Genomic DNA, 13,342 nt, shown 5'->3' on the forward strand with positions numbered 1-13,342 from the left:
CTCGAATTTAAATTTCTAAAGGGATCGAAATCCGGCTCTAACTCCCAAACCGGGAAACCGATTCGAGCCCCGTCTTCTCCCACAAGTCTCTCGTGCCTAGGCGGTCGTGTGTGCCAAGTTTCGTGCTAATCGAACCCCGTTTGGTGATTTTAAGGTGTCAAAACCTCGAATTCAAATTTATTAACGAACTAGTTTGCCTATAATGAAATCTGGCTCTAACTCTCAAACCGGGAACCCGATTGGAGCCCCGTCTTCTCCCACAAGTCTCTCGTGATTAGGCGGTCTTGTGTGCCATGTTTTGTGCCAAACTGACGGCATTTGGTAATTTGGGGTGTCAACACCTCGAATTCAAATTTTATAAGGAACTACTTTTGCCTAGAGTGAAATCCGGCTTTAACTCCCAAACCGGGAACCCAATTGGAGTCCTGTCTTCTCCCACAAGTTTCACGTGCCTAGGCAATCGTGTGTGCCAAGTTTCGTACGAAACTGACGCCTTTTGGCGATTTTTGGGCGTCAACACCTCGAATTCAAGTTTCTCAAGAAATTAGTTTGCCTAGAATGAAATCCGTCTCTAACTCCCAAACCGGGAACCCGATTGGAGTACCGTTTTCTCCCACAAGTCTCCCGTGCCTAGGTGGTCGTGTGTGTTAAATTTCGTGTCAAGCCGACGCCGTTTGGTAATTTTGGGGCGTCAACACCTTGAATTCAAATTTCTTAAGGAACTAGCTTGCCTAGACCGAAATCCGGCTCTAATTCCCAAACCGGGAACACGATTCGAGCCCCGTCTTCTCCCACAAGTCTCTCGTGCCTAGGCAGTTGTGTGTGCCAAGTTTCTTGCCAAACCGACGCCGTTTGGCAATTTTGGGGCGTCAACACCTCGAATTTAAATTTCTTAAGGGACAAAATTGTCTAGACCGAAATCTGGCTCTTACTCCCAAACCGGGAACCCGATTGGAGCCCCGTCTTCTCCCACAAGTCTCTCGTGCCTAGGCGGTCGTGTGTGCCAGGTTTCGTGCCAATCGAACCCCGTTTGGTGATTTTAAGGTGTCAAAACCTCGAATTCAAATTTCTTAACGAACTAGGTTGCCTAGAGTGAAATCTGGCTCCAACTCATAAACCGGGAACCCGATTGGAGCCCCGTCTTCTCCCACAAGTCTCTCGTCTTTAGGCGGTCATGTGTGCCCAGTTTTGTGCCAAACCGACAACGTTTGGTATTTTGGGGCGTCAACACCTCGAATTCAAATTTCTTAAGGAACTACTTGTGGCAAGAGTGAAATCCGGCTTTAACTCCCAAACCGGGAACCCAATTCGAGCCGTGTCTTCTCCCAAAACTCTATTGTGTTTAGGCGGTCATGTGTGCCAAGTTTCGTGCCAAACCGACGACGTTTGGTGTTTCGGGGCGTCCACACCCCGAATTCAATTTTCATAAGGAACTACTTTTGCCTAGAGCGAAATCCGGCTCTAACTCCAAAATCGGGAACCCAATTGGAGTCCTGTCATCTCCTACAAGTTTCTCGTGCTTAGGCGGTCTTGTGCGCCAGGTTTCGGGCGAAACAGACGCCTTTTGGCAATTTCGGTGCGTCAACACCTCGAATTCAAGTTTCTTAAGGAACTAGTTTGCCTAGAGTGAAATCCGTCTCTAACTTCCAAACCGGGAACCCCATTGGAGAACCGTTTTCTCCCACAAGTCTCTCGTGCCTAGGTGGTCGTGTGTGTTAAGTTCCATGTCAAGCCGACGCCGTTTGGTAATTTTGGGGCGTCAACACCTTAAATTCAAATTTCTTAAGGAACTAGCTTGCCTAGACCGAAATCCGGTTATAACTCCCAAACCGGGAACCCGATTCGAGCCCCGTCTTCTCCTACAAGTCTCTCGTGCCTAGGCAGTTGTGTGTGCCAAGTTTCTTGCCAAACCGACGCCGTTTGGCAATTTTGGGGCGTCAACACCTCGAATTTAAATATCTTAAGGGACCAAATTGTCTAGACCGAAATCTGGCTCTTACTCCTAAACCGGGAACCCGATTGGAGCCCCGTCTTCTCCCACTAGTCTCTCGTCTTTAGGCGGTCATGTGTGCCCAGTTTTATGCCAAACCGACGGCGTTTGGTATTTTGGGGCGTCAACACCTTGAATTCAAATTTCTTGAGGAACTACTTTTGCCTAGAGTGAAATCCGGCTTTAACTCACAAACCGGGAACCCGATTGGAGCCGTGTCTTCTCCCAAAACTCTATCGTGTTTAGGCGGTCATGTGTGCCAAGTTTCGTGCCAAACCGACGGCGTTTGATATTTCGGGGCGTCCACACCTCGAATTCAATTTTCATAAGGAACTCCAAAATCGGGAACCGAATTGGAGTCCTGTCATCTCCTACAAGTTTCTCGTGCTTAGGCAGTCTTGTGCGCCAGGTTTCGAGCGAAACAGACGCCTTTTGGCGATTTCGGGGCGTCAACACCTCGAATTCAAATTTATTAACGAACTAATTTGCCTATAGTGAAATCTAGCTCTAACTCCCAAACCGGGAACCTGATTGGAGCCCCGTCTTCTCCCACAAGTTTCACGTGCCTAGGCGGTCGTGTGTGCCAAGTTTCGTGCGAAACCGACGCCTTTTGGCGATTTTGGGACGTCAACACCTCGAATTTAAATTTCTTAAGGAAGTAGCTTGCCTAGAGTGAAATCCGTCTCTAACTCCCAAACCGGGAACCCGATTGGAGTACCGTCTTCTCCCACAAGTCTCTCGTGCCTAGGCGGTCTTGTGTGTCAACTTTCGTGTCAAACCGACGCCGTTTGGTAATTTTGGGGCGTCAACACCTCGAATTCAAATTTCTTAAGGAACAAGCGCCTAGACCGAAATCCGGCTCTAACTCCCAAACCGAGAACCCAATTCGAGCCCTGTCTAGTCCCACAAGTCTCTCGTGCTTAGGAAGTCGTGTGTGCCAAGTTTCGTGCCAAACCGACGCCGTTTGGCGATTTTGGGGCGTCAACACCTCGTATTTAAATTTCTTAAGGGACCAAATTGTCTAGACCGAAATCTGGCTCTTACTCCCAAACCGGGAACCCGATTCGAGCCCCGTCTTCTCCCATAAGTCTCTCGTTCCTAGGCGGTCGTGTGTGCCAGGTTCATGCCAATCGAACCCTGTTTGGTGATTTTAAGGTGTCAAAACCTCGAATTCAAATTTCTTAATGACCTAGGTTGCCTAGAGTGAAATCTGGCTCTAACTCCCAAATTGGGAGCCCGACTAGAGCCCCGTCTTCTCCCACAAGTCTCTTGTGTTTAGGCGGTCATGTGTGCCAAGTTTTGTGCCAAACCGACGGCGTTTGGTATTTTGGGGCGTCAACACCTCAAATTCAAATTTCTTAAGGAACTACTTTTGCCTAGAGTGAAATCCGGCTAACTCCCAAACCGGGAACCCAATTGGAGTCCTATCTTCTCCCACAAGTTTCTCGTGCCTAGGCGGTCGTGTGTGCCAAGTTTCGTGCGAAACTGACGCCTTTTGGCGATTTTGGGGCGTCTACACCTCGAATTCAAGTTTCTTAAGGAACTAGTTTGCCTAAAGAGAAATCCGGCTCTAACTCCCAAATCGGGAACCCGATTGGAGCCGTGTCTTCTCCCACAACTCTATCGTGTTTAGGCGTTCATGTGTGCCAAGTTTCGTGCCAAACCGACGCGTTTTAGCGATTTTGGGGCGTCAAAACCACGAATTCAAGTTTCTTAAGGAACTAGTTTTCCTAGAGTGAAATCCGGCTCTGACTCCCAAACCGGGAACCCGATTGGAGTACCGTCTTCTCCCAGAAGTCTCTCGTGCCTAGGCGGTCGTGTGTGCCAAGTTTCGTGCCAATCGAACCCCGTTTGGTGATTTTAAGGTGTCAAAGCCTCGAATTCAAATTTCTTAACGAACTAGGTTGCCTAGAGTGAAATCTGGCTCCAACTCCCAAACGGGGAACCCGATTCGAGCCCCGTTTTCTCCCATAAGTCTCTCGTTCCTAGGCGGTCGTGTGTGCCAGGTTCGTGCCAATCGAACCCTATTTGGTGATTTTAAGGTGTCAAAACCTCGAATTCAAATTTCTTAATGACCTAGGTTGCCTAGAGTGAAATCTGGCTCTAACTTCCAAATCGGGAGCCCGACTAGAGCCCCGTCTTCTCCCACAAGTCTCTCGTGTTTAGGCGACGGCGTTTGGTATTTTGGGGCGTCAACACCTCGAATTCAAATTTCTTAAGGAACTACTTTTGCCTAGAGTGAAATCTGACACTAACTCCCAAACCGGAAACCTAATTGGAGTTTTGTCTTCTCCCACAAGTTTCTCGTGCCTAGGCGGTCGTGTGTGCCAAGTTCCGTGCGAAACCGACGCCTTTTGGCGATTAGGACTTGGGGTCACTGCTGTGGCAAATGCACAGCATTGACTGTTGTGCTTCATTTTGTGATGTATTATGGGCTTATTTTTATGATCTGAACCGTTCGTTTTGTAAGATTTGTTGAGTACTTCAAGCCTACCAAAAATCATATTAATCGGATATCAACAACTATATGATTGATAACCAAAAAAACAAACAAGAAGTTTTTCTTTTGAAAAATAGTATAAAAATATGCAATTCGATCATATAGTTATTGGTATCCGATTAATATGATTTTTGGTAGGCTTGAAATACTCAACAAACCCTACAAAATGAACGGTTCAGATCATAAAAATAATCCCATAATGCATCACAAAATGAAGCACAACAGTCACTGCTGTGCCTTTGCCACAGCAGTGACCCCAATTCCTTGGCGATTATGGGGCGTCAACACCTCGAATTCAAGTTTCTTAAGGAACTAGTTTGGCTAAAGTGAAATCCGGCTCTAACTCCCAAACAGGAAACCCGATTGGAGTCCTGTCTTCTCCCACAAGTTTCTCGTGCCTAGGCGGTAGTGTGTGGCAGGTTTCGTGCGAAACCGACGCCTTTTGGCGATTTTGGGGCGTCAAAACCTCGAATTCAAGTTTCTTAAGGAACTAGTTTTCCTAGAGTGAAATCCGGCTCTGACTCCCAAACCGGGAACCCGATTGGAGTACCGTCTTCTCCCAGAAGTCTCTCGTGCCTAGGCTGTCGTGCGTGCCAAATTTCGTGCCAAACCGACGCTGTTGTGGTGATTTTGGGGCATCATCACCTCGAATTCAAATTTCGTAAGGAACTAGCTTGCCTAGGCCGAAATCCGGCTCTAACTCCCAAACCGGGAACCCGATTCAAATCCCGTCTTCTCCCACAAGTTTCTCGTGCCTAGGCGGTCGTGTGTGCCAAGTTTCGTGCAAAACAGACGCCGTTTGCAGATTTTGGGGCGTCAACACCTCGAATTCAAGTTTCTTAAGGAACTAGTTTGCCTAGAGTGAAATCTGGCTTTAACTCCGAAACCGGGAACCCGATTGGAGTACCGTCTTCTCCCACAAGTCTCTCGTCCCTAGGCGGTCGTGTGTGCCAAGTTTCGTGCTAGACCGACGCCGTTTGGTGATTTTGGGGTATCAGCACCTCGACTTCAAATTTCTTAAGGAACTAGCTTGGCTAGACCGAAAACCGGCTCTAACACCCAAATCGGGAACCCGATTCGAGCCCTGTCTTCTCCCACAAGTCTCTCGTGCCTAGGCGGTCGTGTGTGCCAAGTTTCGTGCAAAACCAACGCTGTTTGGCGATTTTGGGGCATCAACACCTCGAATTTAAATTTCTAAAAAGACCGAAATCCGACTCTAACTCCCAAACCGGGAACCCGATTCGAGCCCCGTCTTCTCCCACAAGTCTCTCGTGCCTAGGCGGTCGTGTGTGCCAAGTTTCGTGCTAATCAAACCCCGTTTGGTGATTTTAAGGTGTCAGAACCTCGAATTCAAATTTATTAACGAACTAGTTTGCCTATAGTGAAATCTTGCTCTAACTCTCAAACCGGGAACCCGATTGGAGCCCCGTCTTCTCCCACAAGTCTCTCGTGCCTAGGCGGTCGTGTGTGCCAAGTTTCGTGCCAAACCAACGCCGTTTGGCGATTTTGGGGCATCAACACCTCGAATTTAAATTTCTAAAGGAACCGAAATCCGGCTCTAACTCCCAAACCGGGAACCCGATTCGAGCCCCGTCTTCTCCCACAAGTCTCTCGTGCCTAGGCGGTCGTGTGTGCCAAATTTCGTGCTAATCGAACTCCGTTTGGTGACTTTAAGGTGTCAAAACCTCAAATTCAAATTTATTAACGAACTAGTTTGCCTATAGTGAAATCTGGCTCTAACTCTCAAACTGGGAACCCGATTGGAGCCCCGTCTTCTCCCACAAGTCTCTCGTGATTAGGCGGTCTTGTGTGCCAAGTTTTGTGCCAAACTGACGGCGTTTGGTATTTTGGAGTGTCAACACCTCGAATTCAAATTTTTTAAGGAACTACTTTTGCCTAGAGTGAAATCCGGCTCTAACTCCCAAACCGGGAACCCAATTGGAGTTCTGTCTTCTCCCACAAGTTTCACGTGCCTAGGCGGTCGTGCGTGCCAAGTTTCGTGCGAAACTGACGCTTTTTGGCGATTTTGAGGCGTCAACACCTCGAATTCAAGTTTCTTAAGGAACTAATTTGCCTAGAGTGAAATCCGTCTCTAACTCCCAAAACCGGGAACCGGATTAGAGTACCGTTTTCTCCCACAAGTCTCTCGTGCCTAGGTGGTCGTGTGTGTTAAGTTTCGTGTCAAGCCGACACCGTTTGGTAAAGAGAATCAAATTTTACAGATATAAGTTGAGAATTGAAACAACTAAATTTGGCACAATTAATATGTATATGTAAATATATACCATATATTATGTATGTAAAATTACTAACCTTGTCAATTTCGGCGAAAATGGACATGTTCTTGAAATCCCTGGACCTGAGCCGTGACCTCCCAATCCCCAGCCGCCGAATCAGCGCAGACGACATCACTCACATGGTACAATGATGTTGGAACCAACGTTTCATAAGGCTCATTAAGGGTGATGACAGCGCCAACACCAAGCTGCTTCAACTGCAAAACATCCTTAGGGAATGGAACCGCCCCCAGCAGAAGATACTGTTTAAAAATCAAAATAGAAATAAAAACTCAAATCAATAAATCATGATCCCTTTAATTTAAGCTCACATTCCATCAGTGCACCAAGAACACCAAGAAAATGAAATGTAAAGTAGTTGCATTGGTCAAAGTTTCACGAAGCTCTTCATTTTCTCCAATTCAGATAATCAGAATTCTAAGAATAACAGGCCCCATTATCCCATCTTTTTCCTACATTTTCTCCAGTAACTTAAATGCAAAGGAATTCTATTTTCTCAACAACCAAATGAATCATGAAGAACAATTTTAAAGCTCTACTGAACTACTTCACTTTTCAATTTTTTTGTTTTGTTTTGTTTTTTTTTTTTCCAGCAACCAAACAGATCAAAGAAAAACAACTCCAGAAACTATTACATACAGTGACAGTCATACGTGGTCTTTATTTTCTCTAGTAACTGAAATACATAGGAATTCTATTTTCTCAACAACCAAATGGATCGAGAAGAACAATTCAAAAAAGCTACTAAACTACCACCCATTAAAACAACACAAAAAATCCTTCTTTTTCTTTGTAGTCCTCCATTTTCCCAGCAACCAAACAGATCAAACAAAAACAACTCCAGAAATTAAAACATAGAGCAACAATCACAGTGATACAAACACAAACCAAAGCAAACACAAAAAACAGATACAACAACATACACAAATATACATACATATATATATATATATATGAAGGGACTTAGAACCAAAACCCGATCAATTTGGTCCCACCATCTGAACTCAGCTTGAATCTTGTTCCGGAAAACATTGTACAGAAGGGTCGGGTAGAACAGGATCCGAGCCCCAGCTCCGACTAGCGCTCTCTTTGCATCGACCCGAACAATCATTCTTCCAGAAATCACTGTGATTGTAACTCCTTCCATCAGATTCAACCTCGTCCAACTCTTCGATCTTCATGTCACCGATCGCAACAGAAATTCAACCACAACCACAACACTAACTCCGATTCTGATCAAGACAACCGCGAAACCTCTAAAACCTAATGATTCGATAATTGGGGATGGAATTTGAGTGGTTGAAAAACCCTAAATCGAATTGGGTGAAAAATACATTGATCGGAATCGGAAAAAAGTGGATTCAAGTGTAAGGGGACGGACGAATTGCATGCGGATGTGAGCCTAATCGTAATGAGGAGAGCGGAGGATAGAAAGATGTAAGAGGAACATTTGTCTCCGTTGCAATTTTGTGAGAGAAATGTACCGTTGGGCGGGGGCGGTGGTGAATATAGCCGTTGCTGGGTTGGGAGAATACAAAACAATAACAATTAGGGCGTTGTGATCCCTGGAGCGAATGAGATGGATCCGAGACGTGTCTCACTAATGGAAGGTTGAGATTAATTCTAGTCAAGACGATATCGTTTTGGTGGAAGAAAATTATAAAAAAAAATAATGAAGAAAAAAAAAAATGTGAACAGAATGAAAAAAAAGAAGAAGAAGAAGCTACTTACCCAAAAAGAATGAGAAAGAAGCTTCAAACGGTATCATCATCTTGGATTTTGATCTGTGAGATCTAAATAAATAAATAAGAAGATTAAATTGATTCGATAATAAGATTGTTTCAGATCTGTATCATCATCATCATCATCAAAAGATTGAAGAAAAAATGTAAACAGAATGAGAAAGAGGTTTCAAACTGTATCATTATCATGGATTTTGATCTGTGAAATCTAAATAAATAAAAAAGAAGATTAAATCGATTCAATAATAAAATTGATTCAGATATGTATCATCATCATCATCAAAAGATTGAAGAAAACCCATGAAAAAATGAGAAAGAGGCTTCAAAAGATTAAATCGATTCGTCGATAATAAGATTGATTCAGATTTGTATCATCATTGTCATCATCATCATCAAAAGATTGATATAGATATGTATTTCTATATGCATATATATATATATATATATATTTACAGACCCTGTGAAGAAGATTAAATCGATTTGATAATAAAATTGATTCATATCTTTATCATCATCATCATAAAAAGATTGATTCAGATATGTATTTATATATGCATATATGTATATTTACAAACCCCATAGTGCGAGGACCAAAGATTGATTCAGATCTGTATCATCATCATCATCATCATCAAAATCAGCATATCCGATCAACAGACATGGAAATCGACGGAGGAAATCGTTGACAGAAGGTCTTCTATGGCTGACTTGAACAAAGGATGTTCATCATCATCATCAAGGGCTGATTTGTGAAGCACTAGTGTATAGATCAAGAACAAGAACCACTCACTATCCACTTGAATCAAAAGATTTCTAAAATGAAGTAGAGTCTCAACTCAAAATCAAAGCTCTGTCCCTTCTCTTGCTCTGGTCCCTTCTCTCTCTATCTCAAACTCTCCCACAAACTAGTGAAAGCGAACCCAGAAAGTTGATTTCTGTTTGTTGTTGTTGTTGTTTTTTTTTTTTTTTTTTTTTTTTTTTTTTTTGAAATTACTAACCAAAACGACGTCGTTTTGGCTAGTTTTATTTTGAACCGTTGGATCACTCACTTCAGGGATCACTTACTTCAGGGATCACTTCAAGGCATCCCACTCTAGAGGATCCTAATACACAATTAGGCGCCTCCCACATGTTCGTACTCGTTGGCAACTTAATGCTGACTACAACCCAATAAAATAAGGGAGAATTACTTAATCGTAGACTTTGAGAAAAGTTATTAACAGTCACTGATTTTTTTTAACAACAGTAAAAAGTACAAAATTTATACAAGAAAATGACATTTTTTGTATTGATTTCGGTTATGGTTTACTTTTGGAATTGTAATTCTAATAAATAAGAATAATATTATATGTATTAATTAATATACCAATTGATGATGTGACATAATTTAAGATATTTTTAGTATTTGTAATGTTATTAATGAGTGGGGGGTCAATAATAATATCATAATTAGTGTTGGTATACTAGTTAGTACACTAATTGGTACATGCAACACTACCGAATAAAAAAAAATTCAAAATTCTTTTCCAAATGTGTAACCAAACATGCAAATCAAAATTTAATTAAAAATTCTTTTCAAAACTCACAACCAAATTCTTTTCAAAATTTTATTTAAAGAAAAATTTTAAAAGATATTTCTTTATTTTATTTTTTAAAATCATGATTTGAGTGTAGAGTTGTTATGAATTTTGAGTTGAGTTTTGAAAAGAAAAAAATTTGTTTGGTTATGAATTTTGAAAAGAGTTTTGAGTTGTATGTTTTTAATGTGCACTATATTTCATATAATTGTGCACTGTATTTTTTTAAATATTTAAAAAATTTTAAAAATTTATTTTTTTAAATATATAATTTTTATTTTTTTATTTCAAATAATTTATTTTATTTAAAAAATATTTTTTTAATATTTTAATGTTTTTAATATTTTTTAACTTTTTTTAAATATTTATTATTTTTTTTAATTTCAAAAAAAATTGGATCGCCATATATATCTAAACCATAACAAATTATTTGGCCAATACTTAAAAAAACAACAAAAATTATTTTTCAAAAAAAATAAAAAATAAAAACAATATTTTGATTAAAAAGTTTTTTAATTGAATTTTGAATTATGTGTTTGGTTATGAGTTTTAAAAATAGTTTTTGAATTGAGTTTTAAGTTATGTGTTTGCTTCTGATTTAAGTGTGGAGTTATGTTCTGAATTTAAAATGTTTACAAAAATGAAATAAAATATTTAAAATAAAAAATAAAATTTTCTTAAACGTTTTTAAATATTTAAAAGAAATAAATCCGAAAAATTTCAAAATACAACTCAAAATTCAAAAACTTAAAACTCAAAGTACAACTTAAAACTCTTTTCAAAACTCAAAATTCTTTTCAAAATTTAAAATTCAAAAACTCAAAAATATTTTCAAAATTCATAACCAAACAAATTTTTATTTTATTTTTTTGGGTAAGTAAGTCATAAAATAAAGACAATGAAATTTACAAGTTTACAAGGGGCATACCCCAGGCACGCCCAACAACAAATAATAAAAAAAACAATTACAAACCAACAGAAACTACCACTACACCCCTCTAAGAAAGAGTGGGATATACAAGAACAACAAAGCAACAAATAAACCCAACTTTGCCCATATATCCTTTTTGTCCCCAAGTAACCCCTACCATCAGAGATAATAGAAGGAAACTTAGGGTGAATATATGGGCAAAGATACAAAAAAGCACCCCAAAACTTGTAAAACACGACAGACACTCACAAAGCTACAACCCTCACGCCAGAAACGAAGGATACCACCAACCCCACAAGCCCCCAGTCTATACTGTAGATAAACACATGGAATCCAATAAGCATCCCACTCCTCACAGCCGTGACATCCAAGCCACTTAACCAAAGCCGTAACGGAGGAAAAAATCTATCCCATGAGAAATCCCAACAAAATCACATGAAGCTAGTGCGGTCAGTAACCATAAGCCACGGTCTTGAGAGTTGTAGTGAAAAACAATAGCCCCGCTGCAGCAAACCAAAACATAGCCAACAAAACATGAGAGCAATCATCACATCCCCCAGTCCCTTCTTGGGTAGATCACAAGCTTTAAACCCCACGGCAGTGTCCCCATCACGCCATGTCAGGCGTGGCAGAGCAATCAATTAGGATGGGTCACATGAAGACAAGAAGCGACCAGAAAACCAGTAGCTATCCTCCCGCTCATCTCCTAGTCTCTAACTCGGCTAGTTATCGAATCACTATTCCCCATAGCAGTGACTCCCCAATCACTCTTGGCGGAGATGGCCCAAAACTAACCTCATATCGAGTCACATGAGGATCACACGATCAATCATCATGAAATAATCGACTACAAAAGATTCACTGCATTGTGGCTAATCAAAAATAAATGGGCACACCAATAAAATTGAGACCCAATACAATTTAGCCCAAGAAAAGGCCCAAAATCAACAAGACCACGAGCACCATAAATGGAGGCCCACGGACTGCCCACAGTAAGTAAACAAGGACCCAAGAAAGGGCCCCACCAGTATCTTCATAAACCCAATTTGCCGTTGGCTAAAAATTGCCCACTGCCACAAACCACTTTACGCCCCAAACTTGGAATAAAATTACCAAGTGGGCCCCAGCTGCCCAGGCCATTAAGCCCCACCAAAAACCGTAGTTAACAACCAAAATATATATATATACAAATTTTTATTTTTTCAAAACTCAACTCATAACTCCACACTTAAAATCACAATTTCACATTTAAATCATAATTATAAAATTAAACTAAACGGATTTTACCCTTAACTCTTACACTCACTAATACACCTTGCACATACTCACACCTCTCTCTCTCTCTCTCTCTCTCTCTCTTTCTCTCACATATAGAGGTGAAATTAAAATTTTATTACTACAGAGGTTAAAAGATAAACAATATTTTTTTACCGTATAGACAAATACACATATATGTACAGCATGATATATAAATTATATATATACACATAAAAAAAATTTAAATATCATATAAACAATCTCTAATAGAATGAATAAATTTTTTTCTAAAAAAATAACAGAGAATAAAAGATGAGAAAATAGTGGGGTGGAGCTGCTGGGTTCATATTGATGGTTTTCAGCATACTTTGGGCTTCCTGTTACACTTCATGTGGACTCCTCAAAACTATGTGGGTTTGGGGTCGTTGATATCTGGATGGACATCTTGGTTGCTCTCTTTTGTGTCTTTTGGTTGGTTGGACCTTCATTATTTTTCTTTATTTTGGTTGATGTTAGATCCTTTGCCTTTGTTCAATTTCTATTTTCTTTGAAATAGGTTTTGAACATTTGCGTTTTGTTCTCTTCTGTTTTGTTTCTCTTGGATTCCTTTGTATAGTTCGTAGGACCTGGGGCATGCCCCTTGTAATCTTTGTATATTTTCATGTTTTATTTATGTCTTATTCACCTAAAAAAAAAATAGTGGGGTATATATCTTTTATACTAAGATACTATTTTATTTATAAAATAATATATATATATATATATATTTAGAAATACTATGGCAAATAAAATTTTCACAGTGACAGAGAGGTCATGACCCCTCATAATCTTCACCTAGTTCTACCCATCACACATACACTCACTTCATTCTTTTAATAAAAAAAACAAAAATAAAATAAAATTTATCTTTATATTTTTAAATTTATTTTATTTTATTAAAATATATTTAATATTTAATATACAAATTCTATTTTTATAGAATTGATATTGTTCTAAAAATATATTTAAAATTTTAAAATGCAACTAATATTTCACATATTTAATAAAA

The 13,342-nt window shown here is 40.1% G+C and overlaps 1 pseudogene across 1 annotated transcript in view; it reads right to left on the reverse strand.

Annotated features, from left to right (window-relative positions):
* Positions 1–7,968, reverse strand: part of LOC145802461 (calcium-transporting ATPase 3, endoplasmic reticulum-type-like) — a 116,969-nt pseudogene extending 109,001 nt beyond the window's left edge. Inside the window, exons 1-3 of the transcript XR_014344581.1 lie at positions 7,825–7,968; positions 6,972–7,029; positions 6,804–6,861 (exon numbers count right to left, since the gene is read on the reverse strand). The product of XR_014344581.1 is annotated as a calcium-transporting ATPase 3, endoplasmic reticulum-type-like (transcript). The remainder of the gene's footprint in view (positions 1–6,803; positions 6,862–6,971; positions 7,030–7,824) is intronic.
* Positions 7,969–13,342: the final 5,374 nt, after the last annotated feature.

Source organism: Camellia sinensis, chromosome 11, assembly GCF_055761805.1.
Source record: "Camellia sinensis isolate YWXY chromosome 11, ASM5576180v1, whole genome shotgun sequence".
In the NCBI taxonomy this organism is placed as follows: Eukaryota; Viridiplantae; Streptophyta; class Magnoliopsida; order Ericales; family Theaceae; genus Camellia; species Camellia sinensis.